The sequence below is a fragment of the Maylandia zebra genome, linkage group LG17 (assembly GCF_041146795.1).
Source record: "Maylandia zebra isolate NMK-2024a linkage group LG17, Mzebra_GT3a, whole genome shotgun sequence".
Lineage (NCBI taxonomy): Eukaryota > Metazoa > Chordata > Actinopteri > Cichliformes > Cichlidae > Maylandia > Maylandia zebra.
This window is the reverse complement of record NC_135183.1, coordinates 6,036,520-6,056,941: the sequence shown is the minus strand read 5'-3', so window position 1 is coordinate 6,056,941 and position 20,422 is coordinate 6,036,520. Positions and strand designations below refer to the sequence as shown.

General features: G+C 39.7%; 2 long non-coding RNA genes across 10 annotated transcripts; both read right to left on the bottom strand.

Moving 5' to 3' along the window:
• Positions 1-1,606: 1,606 nt before the first annotated feature.
• On the bottom strand, positions 1,607-4,067 carry LOC112436327 (uncharacterized). The gene is made up of 3 exons (XR_003025030.2): positions 3,861-4,067; positions 2,049-2,093; positions 1,607-1,866 (listed from the first exon to the last, which is right to left on the bottom strand). It is a non-coding gene; the product is annotated as an uncharacterized LOC112436327 (long non-coding RNA).
• Positions 4,068-6,868: 2,801 nt separating this feature from the next.
• Positions 6,869-15,477, bottom strand: LOC112436269 (uncharacterized). 9 transcript variants are annotated; one of them, XR_013093719.1, is made up of 7 exons: positions 15,293-15,477; positions 12,663-14,836; positions 11,620-11,637; positions 10,976-11,109; positions 10,454-10,614; positions 10,173-10,388; positions 6,869-9,135 (listed from the first exon to the last, which is right to left on the bottom strand). It is a non-coding gene; the product is annotated as an uncharacterized LOC112436269 (long non-coding RNA). The 9 variants fall into 9 exon arrangements; XR_003025012.2 differs by lacking the exon at positions 10,976-11,109; XR_013093717.1 differs by lacking the exon at positions 11,620-11,637.
• Between the last annotated feature and the right edge of the window lie 4,945 nt (positions 15,478-20,422).

The window sequence follows — 20,422 nt, the reverse complement described above, 5'->3', positions numbered from 1 at the left end:
TTTAACATTTTCAACACTGGAGAAGAAGTACATGTACACAGACTAGCTAATGACAAACATTTTTTTTTAAATTAACCTTTATTTAAACAGGTTGTTCATTTTTCTGAGCTTACCTGGTGTCTAGTTTCGGTGGCAGTAGCATAAGCAGAGAAGACCCAGACCTTACTCTCCCGAGCCAGCTCCTCCATTATTTGGGGGACACTGAGGCATTCTCTGCTGAGTGCTGTGATCTCCCCAACATGTCCTGGGTGTGTCCTGTCTGTCCTGGTGGGACATGCCTGGAACATCTCACCCAGGAGGCGCTCAAGAGGCACCCTTGTCAGATGCCTGAACCTCCTCAACTGGCTCGTTTAGATGTAGAGGAGTAGCAGTTAACTCGGAATGAGACAGACAGCACCTACTGCTGGGGTGGGCCTACAGGAGGGAGAGCTCATGTCGTCTCTTCAGGACACATCACTGGACCCCAAGAAGCTCTCCCCTGAGCTCCCTTTGGATGCTGGGGTCGGCATACGTTCAACTTTAAAATCACTCTTGGTTCTTGGCTAGCTTTGTGTTAGCATCCTTTGTGTACTGATGCTTGCAAGAAGCTAAAGTTGCTTTGGCAGAATTTTCTTTCTCATATATGCACACATAAGGAGAGAGATGTTTTATAAGCTTTAGTCATCACCGTGCACTTTTCCTGATTCACACAAAATACAGCAATCTGGCACCTTCCCACAGGGTCTTGCACGAGTATTAAACATGTTCATTTGTGCTTTGGACTGTCACCAGATTTCTTCTAGAAGTTTCTTGCCAGTCAGCAACTATCTTGGCAACACCACTTGAGTTTGTGTGTTGCATGCTAACACCATTATCATATGTGTAATAATACTAAAGCTTCATCTTATGCACACACAAAAAACAAATATGGCTCCTTCGTGCAGGGTTTTCTGGTATGTTCATTTATGCTTCCCAATTTAAAAAAAAGAAAAAAAAAAGAAAAAGCAAACTTCTTGCTTCTCAGCCACTGCGGCCACATCCTCACTGTTTTTTAGACAGTTATATAAACATACTGTGAGTGAGTCATAAGCTTAAATACAATAGTTGAAGGAACAAAAACTTAATGTTTAAAAATACCAGTCAAATCTGATTAAAGTAAATAAATAATAAGTATACAATGTAGTTTTAAGACTTATCTCAATGTTTCGTAACATTAATGTTCTATGAACTCGTGAGTCCAGAAATCTGAATGTCATGAAAAGTATTTATTATTCGTGTATTATTATTTTACAATACAAGGTTGTTTTTCTCCTGATACTTCATGCAAACCACATTTCTCCAGGCCGGTCCTAATCAGCTTACTCAGTATCACTAGATCCAATGCTGCTCCTCCAGCACAGCACACAAAAGTAGGAGAGACCGGAGATGCCATGGCTTAGTTAGGAGACTGTTTGCTTCAAGGCCACTAGAAGGTGCTGCCATAAAACTACAATAAATGAATTGACCTTTTGACCTGCTCACACTCTTTTATGCGAAACCCTGCTGATGTTACACACACACACACACACATAAAGAGATTCTAGGTCTGACCAACCGTCTCCGCGGTGGGCAAAAAGATGACAGTCAATAAAATTCTAAAATTTTATTTATAAACACAATGAATAATAGTTAAAAGTCCAGTGTCCCATTTAGGTACAAAGTAAAAACACACAGTCCAAGGCCAGAGCCAGCTATGCCACAAAGCCAGTTGCACTCCACACGTTGTTCACTTCAACAGGGGTAGCAATTGTCCTCTGAGACCCACCACCCTGTAAGTAGAAAGCCAGTGATCACTCCATCCTCTGCAACTCAGCTGCCTTCAGGCTACAGCATATAATAGGCCCTAGCCTGCACAGAGCGACAAAATAAGACAATTCACTATATAATTCACAGCCCATCCATCCCAAACATATCAGATCATTAGAGGTTTTGTCACATTACATACCTGCACTGAGAGACAAAATAAGACTAATGACGCTAAATTTAATTACGGGTCATGGACAGCCTTCATAAATGCTCATATTACTCACCCACACTGAATTCCAGCACAGGTTCATCTGGGTCCTGACTATTTCCTGCAAAATAACACAAACGTCATCAGAACATTAAGTCAGAGAAACAACATTTGGAGCTTTTGTACATGATAAATTATACTGCAGTAGTAAAACAAAGTCAAGCAGCAGTACATTTATTAAAATCACCTTCAGCTGTAATATTTAAACTGATTTAGTGTCAATTTAGATTATGTTTAGATTAAAATGAAACTAGTACCCTTGTAATGTCTTTTTAAATTAGAGGTAAATATTTGTATATTTTTTTACATAATATAATTATATTTACTGGATTTTCTCTCTATTGTAGTTTAATATTATAGTTATTACTTGTTTTTTATTGACTTGTCTTGTTTTTACAATGATTTGCTTTGACTGCAGCCTTTAAAGAAAAGACTATCTGTTCAGTAACTATCCATCAGACTGGGTCCATGTTACCAGCCAAATGGGTAATAATTAAAGTAAGTTTTGAATTACGTATATTTGGGTGTTTAGGTGACACTTTTGCAAAAAAAAAAATTATATAATTAGGTTTAAAAAAACTAAACATGTATGTATTTAAAAACAATAAGTGTGTTAGAATTACTACAGCAACAGGTTGTAGCTCACTGTACTGTTTTTGAGCACAACTTTGGTGCTTTTGCCTCATTTTTAAATCAGTGATCCCAGTAGCACAGTCTAAGCAGAGACCTCAGTGCTTGGCAAACAATCAATAGAATCAATATAATTATTAAAAAGAAACAAAATAAATGCCAACCATATAAAAAACATAAACTTAAAGAAAAAACTAAACTTGATTTTATGTCTTTAGGCTATTGTTAACAGCAAGCATGAGGTTAGTGCATATGTATTATTATTGGAAAGATTACTGCAAAGAAAAAAAAGTTGAACCAGGAGGGGGCGATATTGCTCTTCTTACAATGAGTTACATGCAGGCTATTACTTACCGTGTCACTCACATTTATTTCACAAATTAGCTGAACCCACTTAATTCGATTTAATTGTATTTATGCAGAGCTGAATCACAACAACATTCTCCTCGAGGTGGTATAGATTGTAAGGTAGAAAGTCTACAATTAAAAAGAAAAAACCTCAATACAGTGGGAAGGAACAACTCACTTTTAACAGGAAGCACCCTCTGGCAGAACCACGGTCAGGGAGCAAACTATCAAACTACGAGGTCTTTAAAATAAGGGTTCCACAGTGTCACAGTTTTCTGCATATAGTCGATTAATAAATGTTGAGAAAACAACTAATCGATTCAAATTTTTTATTTGAACAAGTATCAAATTGATTTTCACAGAAGCGTTCAATGGAACAAATACATAAATGGTAAACTGACTGCTTTTTATATAGGGTTTTTGTATTTTGCTCGTGCATTAAAAAGCGCTTTATACAACATGCCTCATTCACCTATTCACCCAAACATTATTACAAGCACCTTTTCTACAATTAAGCTAAACATGCATAAAATGTTAGCAGTGGAGATTTGGCACCTGAAAGGACCCCCTTTGATCCACTCCTAGTTTGAGTCTATTTACATTTAAATACTGATACTTCAATTTTGCCTTGGTTTGAGCTCCATAAAGCAGGCAAACCAGAATTAATCACAGAAGGCGAAAAAACACTGAAACTACGTTTTAAGCTGCGAGCCAAACAAACCAAAGGTAACCGTGTTTTGAAAAGAGCTATGAAGAGAAACAGACAGACTACTGTAATTTCTCAATAAAATGTCGCTTATTATCGCTCACTCTCAAGAACAAAAACGTGAGTAATTTTCCAGTAGCTCACCATATTTGGGATCTTCTAACATCCACACTTCATGTTTAATCGGTGGTGCGGAGGCGGTGTACCGTCGCAGGACGGATGTAGCATTCAGCGCGGTGTGCCTTTTTTTCAGTTGCTAAGCAACAGATTTGTCCCGCCCCCTTTCGTTATGACGAGCCGGGCCAGTCCTTTGACTGGTGACGTTACAAAGAAACCGACCTTATATATAGACCTGGCTGTTCAGTTAAAACGCATTCATACAGCGGGACAGCAGCGCTTTAAACGTTCAAACACGGAGTTTAACACAAAACAACATTTTAGGCATAAAAAACAAAAAAGTGAAATGGCAAGCTCAAACTGTAACACAATGACAAATGATGAAACAGTTCAGACCAATCGGGATAATTCTACAGTACATGCTTTAGTATCCCTCTTGAATAACTTGTTCAGTGATTTTTCGTACAAGCAGTGGGAAGAGCTTACCTCAGGCTATCCGGATTGCTCCACCGCTAAGCGGCTTGCAGGATTTGTAGAGGACGTAATGGACCTGTGTGAACAGTCAGGAGCAGTATCACCACTGAGGTCTTCCCAGAACTCCCCTGTACATCAAAACTGTTCTGTCCACACCACCACTGGCAAAACGTTTTTGTCACCTGTGAAATTTTTGGACGATTCTGCTGAGCAGGAGTTTGATACAGCACAGAATATAGATGCTAACAGCCAAGAAACAGCTAACACAGAAGAACGCTGTCAAAATGCTGACCAACACAGTGCTGCAAAAGCAGAAAACAATCCAATTCCAGATCCCCAGCAGCAGAAATCCTGTGTTGAACATGAAGCCAGCATCCCACCGTTAACAAACATAAGTCAAACGGAGTCATATAAAAAGATACAGAATCACAGATCTTCTGTAGACTGTGAGCCACCTGAAAACACCTTGTTAGAGACATTAATTCAGGCTGTGCTTTCAAAGCTTGGTAAACTTTTAAAGTGCCCTCATTCTCACCAAAAACGTTTGTTGGATCTACTCTTGGACAAATTCAAGTGGATGGATTTGCATGTAGACCGAAAAGTGCAGAATTATTTTGACTGCATTGCTAATGCCATTTTCACTGATATTTGTGACAAATTACATAAATTGTCACTAATATCAGTGGGGAGGAGTGGGGAGGAGGATTCAATGAATTTAATGGGACAACCAATATTTAATATCATAACTACTTCAGTATTCCAAGAACACCTGTTGGCAGTAACAATTATCGATAGACTGGAATCATATGAAAAGAAAGAAAGATGCAGACTTTCAGTGGAAAGCTTTGTGGAAGGACTGATTTCCCAGGTTGCAAAAAAATCAGGCACAGTCTTCAGCATTGAAAATGCTGAAGCTATCTCCAACCGGCTTACCATGAAAATCTGGACTGAAATCAGGGAAGAATACGACAAAATCCCCCCAGAGAAGTTCAAGAAACTCAGCGAGAGGGTTTTCAAATCCCTCTGTAAAAGATGGAAGCATGCAGCGGTTATTGTGACATTCTGGCAATTAAACGTCCAAGATCTTGATGAAGATATTGTTAAAACTTTCAAAAGAAAGCTATTCACAGAACCAAGTTGCATATCTAAGTGCTTCTCATCGGTGCGTGCATTTTTTGGGAGGTTTAAGGGAGGAAACAAAGTTTCCCCTTTATAGTGACATCGTGATATCAACAGCAAGATATTTTCTAAAACTCACTGGACACTTTAAATTAGCTAGTTTTACATTTAGATCAGATCAAGTCATTTTTGAAATCCCCAGGAATGGTCGCGGCAGATGGCCACCCCGCCCTGAGCCTGGTTCTGTCGAAGGTTTCTTCCTCTTAAAAGGGAGTTTTTCCTTCCCACTGTCGCCTCGTGCTTGCTCAGAGGGGTTTGTTCTTTTGGGGTTTTCTTTTTAATACTGTAAGTTGTTACCTTACAGTGTGAAGCACCTTGAAAACACCATTGTTTCCTTTGGTGCTATACAGATTGAAGTGACTTGCACTGACAACATAACTAAGCTGGGACTTTAATTTAACATCAATAAAATTATAAAAATATTACATCTTGATTTCTGCTTGTTTTCATTGTCTGTGACTTAATGAATACAAATGTGTAATTTAACAGATTTTTTCTTTATGTTAGTCTGACCGGTGATTCCACGTTGGCCTTAGGTGTTGGCGCGGATACGCTGCAGCCCCTGAGCCATTAATGGCCCAGCACACTACAGTAAAAACAAAACAACAGCCATCTCTCCAACTAGGAAAGGAAAATAATAAACTGCCTCCTTGGAGGCAACCTGACTCAAAACAGTTGCAGTCCAACTCAGACCGACTGCAATCACTCTCAGGCAGATTGATGAAGATCTGCAAATAACTGTTGTCTAATTTATAAACGCAGACAGATTGCCAACATGTCTGTTTACAATAGAGGACTGTACTTACATGGTTGCAAACTGGTTGTTGTCTTGCTTATATGAAAACATTGCTTTGGAGCAATGAAACTCAAACACATTCATTTTTAAAATGCCTCAAAATGAAATTTTGAAATATTTGGCTTTATGCTTTGAAAGTGCCGTTGTGAGTGGGAGTGTGAAATCCTTACTTGATGTGTTCCCTTTGCCTTTACTGTTTTCAGTTTTATTTGTCATATGCAAGTTAGCACAGGGTCAACATTGCAATGAAATGTGTTTGACGAGCAGCAGTCACTCAGCAGCATGGTACAGTAGAAATATAATAAAATATAATAAAATAAAAAATAGAAAAATAGTAAAGAGCAAAATATTAGAGAGACGTGGTAAAAGAGAAAAGATGACTAAATATATATGTATCTATAAATATAAATATATGTACACTAGTGATTAAATAAGAAAATCTTGAAAAGAAATATGACGGGAGGCCAAATGGGATGTTGCACAGGAATGAGCAGCAGAAAATTACAGTATTACTCAGACTTTTAATAGTCATATTGTCAGTTTTGGCCGACGGTCATGGGTCACTTCCACTAAAATAGCACGAGACTGGAGTAAAATGTACTTTATTAATGAGAACACATGGTGATACAGCAAAGAATCCAACCCTTCTGAAAAGCAAATGGCTTCCTGTTATACTCTACCTGATTCAGGTGAGCATCTGGAATAGACCAAGTCTGGGGGTCAGCAAACCAAAGGAAAACAAAACCCTCCCCATAAGAAAACCACTACAATATAACCAACACGTTCTCACTCCCAAAGCGTAACATTTTACGCTAGGTGACAAATCGTCACCATATTACGTTTTTGGCTACCCACCACGTTCCTAAATTACGACCTCGGAAAAAAGAGGAAATATGAGAACCGTCTGGACTGAATCTACACATGTTTGCTCTTTTTCTTCAAATCGCTTAGAAACACGCTATTTAACATCATTAAAGTCCTGGTTAAGGTCAGGAATAAGGTTATGGTCAGGGCTAGGGATAAGGTTAGGTTTAGGGCTGGAATACAGGGCTGGAACGTCTATTACCGCGGGAGCGTCATTGCACTGGATTCCAGCCATAGCCCGCCGCGTACCATAAGAACGCCGAAGGTCTCCTTTCGCGTTCCTCAGGAACGCTGCGGGACGTGACAAAACGTCGACATGTTACGCCTCGGGAGTGAGAATGGGCTGATATAGCACATCATAGACATATGAAGATTTGGAACAAGTCCTATAAATAATTCATTAACATATAAACTTCAGTCTCTTCTATATACATTAAAACAGCGGTCCCCAACCTTTTTTGCGCCACGGACCGGTTTATGCCCGACAATATTTTCATGGACCGGCCTTTAAGGTGTCACAGATAAATACAACAAAATAAAACTAGTACCGGTACCGGAAAAAAAGATTTATTCATAACACACGTGAAAGACCCAGGAAAACAGAGTTAACGATAAAAACGATAACAAAATAACGATAAAAACTCTGAAAACCATACATTTCACACCCGAGCCTCATCTCTCGACCAAACGACGGTCCGTGGCCCGGCGGTTGGGGACCGCTGCATTAAAACACCTTAACCACACAGTTAGGTTTCAGCCCTCGCTGACTCAGAACAAAGTAAGACAATCAGAGTTCGATTGGTTTTTACTTGTGCAGGGGAAGCCTGGTCAGATTCTCAGAGTTGCAAGCTCTACACCCAAACTCAGACAACTCCAACTCCAGCCTTTTATTGAATGAAAACAGTTACACAACCGCCCATTGTAAACCCCATATGTTGTGTGGTAAAAGCTAAGGCACTGTGTGTGTGTGTGTGTGTGTGTGTGTGTGTGTGTGTGTGTCTGTATACGTGACTTCCTGGTTACAAACGTTTTAACCGCATCTCTAGTCATAAAAGGGCATCTCCCCTCAACCTCGTATATGGCTTAACCTCTTTAACAGTCCACCATTTACATGGTGAGCCCATACTGTAAAGGGCAGGAAGTGAACATTCCTTACCAAATAAGGAAACCAGAATCTTACATAGATTGTGCCTGCAGTTGAAAACTATAGCTAGTAACATCCCCAACATCCTACATGTGGGGGAGGAACAGAAAAATATCTGAACATACAGTTTAAGACAAGGTCCAAGCACAATAATGACAACTTTTAACAAAATCACTCCAACACACACTCCCCTAGCCTGGCACATTGGTTTGCTCCAGGAGCTCATAAGCAGGTGACTGAGCTGCTTTTACTCTTTACAAAGTGAGTACTGTTAACACTTCTCTTTTTACATAAACAACTAATTTAGGTTATAGACAAATGTTTAAATGTGAACAGCTCTAACACGGGTTCTTTTCCTGACACAGGTAGGATGGCCAGTCCCCCTGTCTCTTCACCTTTCACGAGTCACTTAAATAACAACCCAAAAAACCTAATAAAGATCACAATCAACCAGTGTGTGTTTTTCTTCATTATGGTTTTTAAATACAAATCAGTCAGTCAATTAATAAAAATACAAGTAAGGGTAATGGAACCCCTGGTCTCCATTACACACATAAATACCATAAAGACACTAAGTCGTAGAGCTCTGAACTCCTTGCTTTTATGATATTTACACTTCTTCTTGGCCTTCTCCTTCACTCTGAGTCACTGCAGGATAAACGCATCAGCTCAGACATTCAATAATTAAAATATGTGTAGGTGACCGTTTGGCAGAAGACGATGTCGAGGCGGTACTGCAGTGACACGTCCGTGGCTATCGTCGGGGCGGTGTCCTGCATCAGCAGGAAGTCCATAGACTTCTTGGCTTTGTTGCTCATCGTGGCTCTGTAGTCCGTGGGCGTGGCCTGCAAAAAGTGTAAATAAACCATCAGAGACCAAACACAAATATGCCTTCCAACCACTAGTTTAGACAACATCTTGCAAAGAGTGTGTATTTCAGAGTGCAGTTGTTTTTAAATTTGACAGAAACAGAAAAAAAGACGGAACAGAAGGACAACAGGGAAAGCAGAAGCACCGACACACTGAAATCTTTTAGGGTCAAGCTCCAGAACTAGCCACAAATCCTGCTGGAAAGAACCTAAAAATACTTAAAAATACTTGCAGAGATCTAATGGAGCCGTTAACTCAAAAGCCTGGTGTCAGGCATGTTCTTTAATAAATAAGAAACGAGCTGATATGTTACAGACCCCAGTCTTTACGTAAAGAAAAAGCTGACATTTAGAGCGGTCTCGCAGCAGATTTTAAAACAGTGACACTGATTTGTGGGGTTTTTGTGCACAAATTTGAACCTTTTTGTTTTATCCATGTCCTTGAACACAGCTTGTGACTTGGGCGCTTTCATATGTACCGATTCATTTAGGTTTGTGCACTGAGGCCAGATTTAGGTATTAAAAACGAGTCAGTCATAACACTTCTTACATTAGTTAAAAAGCTGAGCTTACACTAAACCAACATTTAAATTTCCCCTTGTGGGACTAATAAAGGTATATCATATCATATCATTACTACAGTATTGCTGCAACATTGTAAAGACAAAGATGACACACGGACCAGACATAAAACACTGAACACTTTTTAAAGAAGAGTCATTTAAGAGTATTTTCTCTAGAATAAAGTCGGCTGATATGGTGAAGGAAAAATCTGCTCACGAATCCTCCAACTTCTTAAAAGTAAGGAGTGACCTGAGCTGGAAATCAACATGAGAGGGATGACTCAAGAAGAAGAAGAAGCAACAAGAAAAGAAAAACAGAGTTCAGAGTCTAGTTAAGATATTAAGCTGTATCCACAATGTGTGCCAAGAAACTAAGCTTGTCTGTTCTCATGCTAAAGAAATAAAAAAATCTGGAATCAGAAAACAGCCAATAACTGCTGATCAACTCACCCACTCCTCTTCGTGCCAGTCCACGTGCAGTGACGACTGGCTGTTGTGACCGCTGTACTTTGCTCTCAGCGTATCCTGGTCATTGCGGAGCACTACTTGTTCAGACTCAGCGGAAGGAGAAGCTTTGGTTGCGATGTACTCGCCCCGTACTGCGTTCAGGGCCTAAATAGCTGAAGCTAGCAGCTTGCAGCCGCACACTGTCACCAGCTGACGGGTCTGAAAGGAAGAGGGTATGAATGAAATATGAAGCGTCCCCACGTAACGTCAAACACTTTTAGTACCTTGTCAGCCAGACTGGCGAGCGATTGGTCTTTGGCAGCTTGAGATAGCCTCTGCATAATAGCTGACCTGAGTCTTCTGCGTGTTGACGTGGGCGATGATCTCTTTGGCTCGGACAGTGTCCTGGGGTATGTGGATGATGACTGAGCTGGAGAGGGCACTACTGCAGGGAACAAAGACACACAGACACGTCTTTATCCAAGCTGGGACTGAGGATACTCTTACACGCACCAGCCACTTTATTAGGTACATGTGTTCAAAAGCTTGTGGCAGCAATTTAGTGCATTTAGTCAAATAAAGACAATAGAGTGGCCTGCAGGTGTATATTTTTGTAATGTTTCTGTCTTATGCCTGAAATATGCTTCAGCAGGAAATATACGCTGTAACTGGAAACAACAGTGTGGAATGGACCGGTTTAGTGTTAAGAGGTGTTACATCTGAAGTTAGAACGTAAATTTCCTGCAGAAATCTAAATCAAGCTTCAGAGGTACTGTTCCAAAAATATAGGGAGGGACGTTACCCACCAGATGTAAAAACAAACACTGTCTGCATGCACATGCCTGCTCTCAACGAGCCTAATCGTGGCTTAGAAAAAACAAGGAGGAGCCGACTGCCGGGGACGGAGAGCGATACCACTCGCTTCACAAATTCAGACCATCTGTGTAGAAGAATTTTAGAAACGTCTCATTAATATTGTCAGGATTTGACTTGTTTTTGATAGACTTTAAAATGACTGAATTTATACAATGAGCAGTATTCATATACAACTTTGTGACAAAGGATTTGCTCATTTTAAGGTAACACACATTTTAGTTCTATATTAGTGAACACATCACCGATGCGCTACGTGCCCTTTTTTCCTTGCATTAACATGATAAGCTGTGCAAAACCCCATTCTTCCAGCTTAAAACTGAAAATACTTTGTTGTACAAATCTTAAGGATAAGATAAGAAGAACTTTATTTATCCTGAGGGAAATTCTTTAGTCATACACATACTCAATGCAGCAAGAGAGACAGAGGAACAGAGGAATAAGATATACCATATATACAATAAGAATACTACTATTACAGTAATATACAGTAGGATAGTGCAAAATACAATATCAAATAACTCTAATGAAGTTAGTTCAGTCAAATGAAAACAAGCAAAGCAGTGCAAGGACTCACCATTCCTCCTCATTTACGCTGATTGGAAAAGTAACAAAAGCAAAATTAAGAGGAAGCCATAAAATGGGAACTGAAGTATTAATGCAGAAATTGAAGAAACAAGATGACCAAAAACGACTGTTTAAATACAAATCACAAGACGAATAAAGCAAAATATAAAAACCCAAAACAGGAGCAGAGGTCATCGCTATGCCATTGCATTTGTCCCTAACCACCAGAATCCCTCACGTTAACTTTTATCAAGTGGAAAAAAGTGAAGCTGGCGTTCATCCTCCAGCTTCACTGTGCTAATGTTATGCTAACAAACCTGTGTCGCTAGCAATCACGTAGCACAACATTATATACCAGGTAGTCCAACTTCAGTAACCCTGCAAACGCCACTGCTGTTTACTTTTCTGTCTTCATTTATGTTGGAAGTGGTAGCAGAGCTGTACGTTTTAATTAGTTTAAAAAATCTCTCAGTCAGAACATGGTATGAAATGTTTAGGTGGAAACTAGCAAGCTAACTTCCTGTTAACTTGTAACTCCGTTAAATTTAATAAATTCTGTTTTCATTGATGCATGGATGTTAAACTTAATTGTTACACCTGGTAAAGCAGCAAGGTTGATGATTTTATTAAAGATGAAAGAATTTAGACCGTTTTTAACTCTCAGTGTTCATCCGACTTTGGGAGCTGAAGCCCACGGAGTTTTGGACCCAGATTACTCCATGAAGCTCCTCACTACGGCAGCCGTAATGCTCTGACAATCCATCAAGCAGTGCAGCTTACCAAAGTAGTACTAAAACATTTTTTAACAGATGTCTGCACGCCAAAATCGGTTCGAGGTCAGTAAGCACAACCAGAATTCATACACAGGCACTCTTTCGATTTTTGAGAAAATTAATTAAGTGTGCCATATAGTGTGGAAAATATGTTATACAGAAGAAAAGAATATTTCCCGATATATATCATTACCGCACGTGCTTCAAATTATACAGCGATATGGATTTTAGGCCATATCGCCCAGCCCTAATGTGACGCCCGACTTTACTCTCAACTTACTGTTTCTTTGCTTCCTCAAACTTCTGGATGAGCTTCCTCAGAACGCCATTTTTAGAAACCCTGGCAGTGAGAGGCCGGTGCTCCGACAGTTACGACATCATATGTCTGTTCTGGAAAGACAAACGAGGATGTTTTAGAGGCACAAAAAGAAGTATGTGTGATCACAAGAAGATTTTTTTTAAATCATATGTATTTGTGTCTAAACCAAAACCCATTTCCCCTGTCCAAATCACGTTTTATGTTTTTAAACCCACTTTGCACAGAGAGGCATGTTTTGAAAAATTATTCTTACAAACGGGGAATGAAACAACTACGCTTAAAATAAAGATGGTATTAGTTTATTTTGTTCCAACCTTTAATTTATTGTAGTTTACTTTTATTTGTTTGCTTTTGGTTTTTTAAAGGTTTGAGGTGTGAAAGAAACTGCAGTGGAGTTTGAAAACAATAAATGGCTGTGTGTGGTTTGAGAATGTGTTTGTGCCAGGGGGCTGCGAAGATTTTCTTGTAAAACAAACAGGGGCCTAGCAAAAAAAAAAAAAAAAAAAAAAAAAAAAGGTTTGGAAACCACTGGTTTAATGTAACATCCTTTTATTTATCCTCCCTGTCCTATATATCCACGTTCAAAGTCATGGGTTTGGTCAATCTAAGGAGAGAAACTTAGACCTCCCTTTTGCCAGCCACCTCTTCCAGCTCATCTGGGGGAAAACTGAATTATTTCCAAGCCAACTGTGAAATGTAATCTCTCCACCGAGCCCTCGGTTTGCCCTGGGGCCTCCTACCTCCAGGACATGCCTAAAACACCTCATGCAGGTGGTGTCCAGAAGGCATCCAAATCACATGCCAGAATCACATCAGCTGCCTCCTTTCGATGTGAAGGAGCAGTGTCTCTAATCCAAATGCCTCCCCAATGACTGAACTCTTCATCCTATCACAAAGGCAAAGGCTGCCTACCCTTCAGAGAAGGGTTATTTTGTCACTTATATCTGCCATCTCATTCTTTCTGTCACTATCTAAAGCTCACGACCATAGTTGATGGTGGGGAGGTAGATTGACAGATAAATCAACAGCTTCACTTTTATGCTTAACTCTTACTTCAAAACAACAGAGCCCCAATCTGTCTGTCAACCTCCCGCTCTGTTCTCCCTTCATTTGTGAATAATTCAATTCAATTCAATTCAATTTTATTTATATAGCGCCAAATCACAACAAAAGTCGCCTCAAGGCGCTACAGAGAAAAACCCAACAATCATATGACCCCCTATGAGCACTTTGGCGACAGTGGGAAGGAAAAACTCCCTTTTAACAGGAAGAAACCTCCGGCAGAACCAGGCTCAGGGAGGGGCGGCCATCTGCTGCGACCGGTTGGGGTCAGAGAAGGAAGACAGGATAAAAGACATGCTGTGGAAGAGAGACAGAGGTTAATAACAGATATGATTCAATGCAGAGAGGTCTATTAATACATAGTGAGTGAGAAAGGTGACTGGAAAGGAAAAACTCAATGCATCATGGGAATCCCCCGGCAGCCTACGTCTATTGCAGCATAACTAAGGGAGGATTCAGGATCACCTGGTCCAGCCCTAACTATATGCTTTAGCAAAAAGGAAAGTTTTAAGCCTGATCTTGAAAGTAGAGATAGTGTCTGTCTCCCGAATCCAAACTGGAAGCTGGTTCCACAGAAGAGGGGCCTGAAAACTGAAGGCTCTGCCTCCCATTCTACTTTTAAATACTCTAGGAACAACAAGTAGGCCTGCAGAGCGAGAGCGAAGTGCTCTAATAGGGTGATATGGTACTACAAGGTCATTAAGATAAGATGGGGCCTGATTATTTAAGACCTTGTATGTGAGGAGCAGGATTTTGAATTCAATTCTGGATTTAACAGGAAGCCAATAATAAGACCTTGAGGTACCAAAATTCTCCATTTGATGCAGCGAGTCATCCCTGACCTGGAGACAGGACTCTGCTCTTTCTTTGCTGAAGACCACGGCCCTTGACTTGAAGGTGCTCACTGTCCTTCCTGCAACTTCACTCTTTGATGCAAACCATCCCAGTTTACATCTAAGGCTGTCTGGGAACGTTTAGAGACAGGACACTCTCAGCCATCTGCTCCAGCACTCGTAGGTGGTTCCCATCAGTGGTTGGGAAGCGGCACATCCTCGACATCATGCCGCCAAACACTGAAGAAACACAAAATTCAGTTAGCTGGGATTAGATGAAGACAGATCTGACCAACGTTTTTCTCTGTGGACTGCCACTCAATCTCCGAGGTAAACAGACACCTCCCATTCACCGGGGACAATCAATTTAACTCAACCTTTTCAGGATATGTGACTGGAAGAGTTAATGAAGCTCTGTAAAATTGTCCACTTCTTTGTAAATGAACCGTCCCATGTTGTGTAGCTCTCTGGATTTTGTACTTATTGGCCTACATATTTATTTAAAATAACAACAGCGTGAATATCAAAAACTGTTAACATTGCTTTAACAGGAAGTTAGCTTGCTAGTTTCCACCTAAACATTTCATACCATGTTCTGACTGAGAGAAATAATTGAGGACTAGCTAAGTAATTTAGCTTTGCTAGTTTTGCTAACACTGCTATCAACCCGTCCAAAATGCTATACAATAAACTTACCAAGTGCTGCGGCGTTTGTGAGGTCGAGGGTGCATTACCGCTGAATCGTTGGATGGCCGACAAAACGGCTCTTCCAATGTTTTCAGCTAAATCGCTGAACATGCTGGTAGGGAATAGTCGAAGCAGCTCATGGCAGTCAAAAGTGACCGTAAGAGGAGCGCAAACACAGAACCTGACCGCGACCGGCACACTTTAGCGCAGGAGGTTTTCTTGAAGCTTTTATTTTGGTATTTCCGTTGACCCGTACAATAAATTTGCATATTAGCTAAATATTTAGTTTTCCGTAACATTTAGATTTAACATTTAACATTTAGATTTATATATAACATTTAGATTTAACATTTAACATTTAGATTTATATATAACATTTAGATTTAACATTTAACATTTAGATTTATATATAACATTTAGATTTAACATTTAACATTTAGATTTATATATAATATTTAGATTTAACATTTAACATTTAGATTTATATATAACATTTAGATTTAACATTTAACATTTAGATTTATATATAACATTTAGATTTAACATTTAACATTTAGATTTATATATAACATTTAGATTTAACATTTAACATTTAGATTTATATATAATATTTAGATTTAACATTTAGATTTATATATAACATTTAGATTTAACATTTAACATTTAGATTTATATATAATATTTACATTTAACATTTAACATTTACATTTAAATATAATATTTACATTTAACATTTAACATTTACATTTAAATATAATATTTACATTTAACATTTAGCATTTAGATTTAACATTTAACATTTAGATTTAACATTTAGCATTTAGATTTAACATTTAAAATCCTGTTTTAAATATGAAAAGTTACAAATATTTTACTAAATGTTGTAAAAAATGACTCGAAAAAACATGTTTTTGTAAGATTTAGAGCTAAATGTGGAAAAATGTTGCTGTTAATTTCGGCATGTTTCAGTTTACAAACGGCGCCCCATAGCCTGCTGCTGTCCAAAGTAAACAAAATCCAAACTGTTTGTTTAGTCCATTGAAAACACTGAAATGTATCAACTGCCTTCAGGACTCCCAGAAAGCACCACACATAACCTCCTGCAACCCTACAATCTGGTTTTTGTTTTTAAATCACTTTAGCAGTTTTACAGATAACACAATCAACATATAAAATGTGAATCTGTGGTGTTGGACAAAGCCGAGGTAGCTGCTTCCTTTATTTATGTCATCATGCTAGCAACCCCTGGCGATAGAGTCGCATTCAGCATACAAACGTTATTTCTTAACTTCAGGAAGAAGGTGAACATGCTGTTTGGCTAACCGGTTGCCTTATTTGATATTAACAAAACCCCAAATGCATGCTAACTCTGAAACGAGGTGCAAAAAAGTGTCCTGTTAGTTCAGAGAGATATGCAGGCCCGCCATTTCAAAACCACTCGCCCATTAAACCCCCCAGCCCGCAGCATAGTGCATGTGCTGTTTTTGGTCACAATAGACTCTTACTGAGACTGTGAACTTGTGTGCTGTATTGAGAAACCCTGGATTTTGGTTTCACTTCTTCGCACCTCGGTGCCAGTGTCAACACGGCTGCGGTTCTCTGATGCTGGCCAGGACTGATTATGATTTGCTCTACACCACAAGCATCGCACCCATTCAGACTGAGGGGATGACAGGCCCTCTCAATTTTTGGATGCATTTCTTCTCGACCACATGCTGATTTTCTTCAGCGCTTCAGACTAACACATGGGGCTCTTCTCTCTCTTTTAATTTTAGGAGTAGGGGGAACACATCTGTCACACTGAAAGTCTTTTTTCTTGCCATTTGGACTTGCACGCAAATGGCTCTGTGAGTTTTCTCAACCTGCTTGCAGTTTAATTGGGGTAAGAGCAGTAGCTGGTGGACAGTCCCCTATTTGCTTATGTTTATCTGCAAAACGTGGAACATGAAGCGGGGAAACTTTCTTGGCGAAATTTATAAAAAGGTATTCTGTCCATGTTTGGGTCATTCAATGAAAGCCAGTCAAATCCTCCAGCCTGACCCCATTAAAATAAGCTGGGGTGTGTATCAAATAATTTACTGGTGAAATTTTCAAAAAAGGGCATTATAGTTAAAGGTTCAGTGGTCACCTCACCAGGTGAAAAAGCAAGTTATAGCATATTAAAGGTCTCCTTTTTACCTGCATTTGCATATCAGACTCAGCTTCTAGTCTAGTCGTCAAAACATAATCGGTAGGCGCTCTGATGCTTCGTGTTCAAATATGAGTGTGTTTACTGTTCCACTTTGAAAAACAAAGGTTGTTCTGCAGGGACATTTTGAACCTCTGTACTTTGCATAGATTGGGGCCTTTTTCCCCGCAAAAATGCACACTCACAAACCGAGTCAAAGAAGTGCCCACAGAGTTACTCTTACAAAGCCTATCTCTCTCACATGTTTAGTTAAGTCCTCGGCGGGGCTTAATTGCCGTCTTGTTTGGGATTCTTTTTAGCGTGGTGCTGATTGATTGGGGATCAGGGCCCTAATATGGCTCATCGGGGACGGGTCCTTTTGACATGCCCTGGTCCCAGAGCACCAGCGGCTGTTTGAAATCAGAGATACCACCACAGCCTCCCTCCCACAAGCCCCACCTAAATGCTGCCCCACACACTCGGGGGGGGGGGGGGCATAAATTGTAGACGGCCTTAGCCATTAAAGCAATTTACATTATTAGGCATTAGACGTGACACACGTCTGTCTTTACACACATTATGAGTTTTCATACACCACTCTTTATTAACGGAGCTTTCGCACACATGCTTGGACAAGGCCGACTTCCTGTTTCCCAGGTTTCCTTGTGTATGTGTGTTGGTGATCCCGTTGGCAGGTCTGGTCAAGGTCAGATCTGGTAAAGTCTGTGTTTTAAGGTGTGTGTGTGTGTGTGTGTGTGTGTCTGTGTGTGTGTGTGTGTGTGTGTGTGTGTGAGAGAGAGAGAGAGAGAGAGAGAGAGAGAGAGAGAGAGAGAGAGAGATAGAGAGAGATAGAGAGATATTTTGTGAATCACAGTTTCTCCCTGAGGGTTAGAAGGTCTACACAGGGTATTTGGGTTTTCCCTGAACTCTGCCCTAAACCTCCCATGAACACACACACACATATACACTTTTGCACAGGAAAAAAGGGAACTGTATGCAGAGAAAGTGCTCTTTCTTTGCCCTTGGTGGTGTGTGAGAGAAACAAATGGGCACAGTGTACGTTGTGTCTATTTCGAGGTTATATAGACGCTTTTGTTAGCAGTTTAGATCGCTGTCCTGCCAGCGAAAGCCAGATGGCATGCAGCACTTAATGTGATCAATGCAGTTTGCGCTGAGAGTGTTATTATCTTCCATCAGTTCAGGTCAGTTTATCAATCAGTTTAGCATTTATTAGTCCTGGCGCCCACCAAATTGCATGCATGTGACCAAAGGCCATTCAGGGTTTTGATAAAGTCTCCTTTTCTGGATTTTCTTGAAAAGCTAGATGAATGCAACCTCACTGGACCAATTCTACAGTTTTATTAGTGTCAGTGTGAGGCAGAGAGCCCAGATTACGTATGTTTTTCTGTTTTGATCAGATTCATTCACTTCTGTGAAATGATGTCAAACTCATCTTAGGTGGGCCAGGATAGGGTGAGGTCAAGTATGAGCAAATTTGGGCTGCTGGAGCCTGGTGACAAAACTGATTAAATTATGTTTCTTTTTCCAGCCTGGGTTCAGCTCTGTTTTTGTAAAGACTGTAAGAGATATATTGTATGCCTAGAGTTTACACTGCTCCTGCACTTTAGCAATTTTAAAGTGGACTTTATAAAATGCTGCTGACCCAGTCTTAGCATGAAAACTCTTAGTCTGTGTGGTGAAAAATGACACACAGACACCCATGTTCATGACTGAGTCTTATGAGTCACAAATGAATTTGCCAAATGCATTACAACTGGGATCGCATACCTTTTTGATTTCACCCTTCCCCATAGCCATTGCTTTGTCTGACCACTGATAATGCTTTCTGTAGCACTTTGATACATTCTAACGATACACTTTGACACTTTCACATCATCGTCAGTCCAAAAAAATAAAAATAAACAAAGCCTCCAAAAGTTAACCCACTCAATACATTTATTTTAAGTGTGTTAAGTGATTTTTTTATATACACCATGTAGTACTATGTGGAAAAGCAGAGATATATCAGGATATCCATTTTTTTTATAAAATGTTAGAATCTAAAAAAAAGTTGCATTTGCATTTGTTAATCAGAAAATCTTGAGGACTCGACCGCCTCAATAAGAGCTAAAGTGAAATTATTTGCTATTAGGAGATCATTTTGACTTCATGTCTCTTGGTATAAACACAGAACTCAAAGAATTCCTATTTTAAATTGATGGGGAAATCCCCCAAACAGCAAGGAGGGTTGTTTTTGCAGCCAAGCCAGCAAACACTTTAAACAGTTTTCATCTGATTTGACCTGTGATTCCATACATGCCATTTCCATGTCTAAGTAAACAATCAAATTAAAGTTAATTTAGCTAATGCTTCAGAATAATCCCCAAATATGTGTCTAGTGGTGTTTTGCGCTGGCTTGCTTCTAGAGGGACTTTGACTTTGTTATAATGCAGCTTCGGCTGATAAGCAGTTCGTGTGAGTCGGCGAGGTTCGTGCATGCACAGAAACCTTTTGGTTTGTTGAAATACTATAATGTTTCCTCCATCACAAAAAGGTTCTGTGAACATACACAAAGTTGCACATACGTACACATATATCAAGCACATTGTAAATATATACGACAGCTGTGAGAGGGTTTGCCTGGCGCTTTCACCAAATGAATAGTTGTGTTTGTTTCCACGAGTGCAGGAGCCTTAACTTATCTTATTATTGGAAGGTTGGACCTTGAAGACAAGTCATATCCCTTAAAATACCTTCAGCAAAACCATTTTTGAGTATGCCTGTAAGTTCTTATGTCCGTGTCAAGATTTGTGCTTTACACCGGTTGTCACACAGCAGGTGAATATTGTACTATTATGGCTGGAGCATTCCAATAAATATTTTCTGTTGTAATCACATTCCTTAAGCTTGGTTGTGTGCTTCAGTTTCATCAACATATTACTACTTGCCTGTAGTTCCCAGGAACTCCAGAC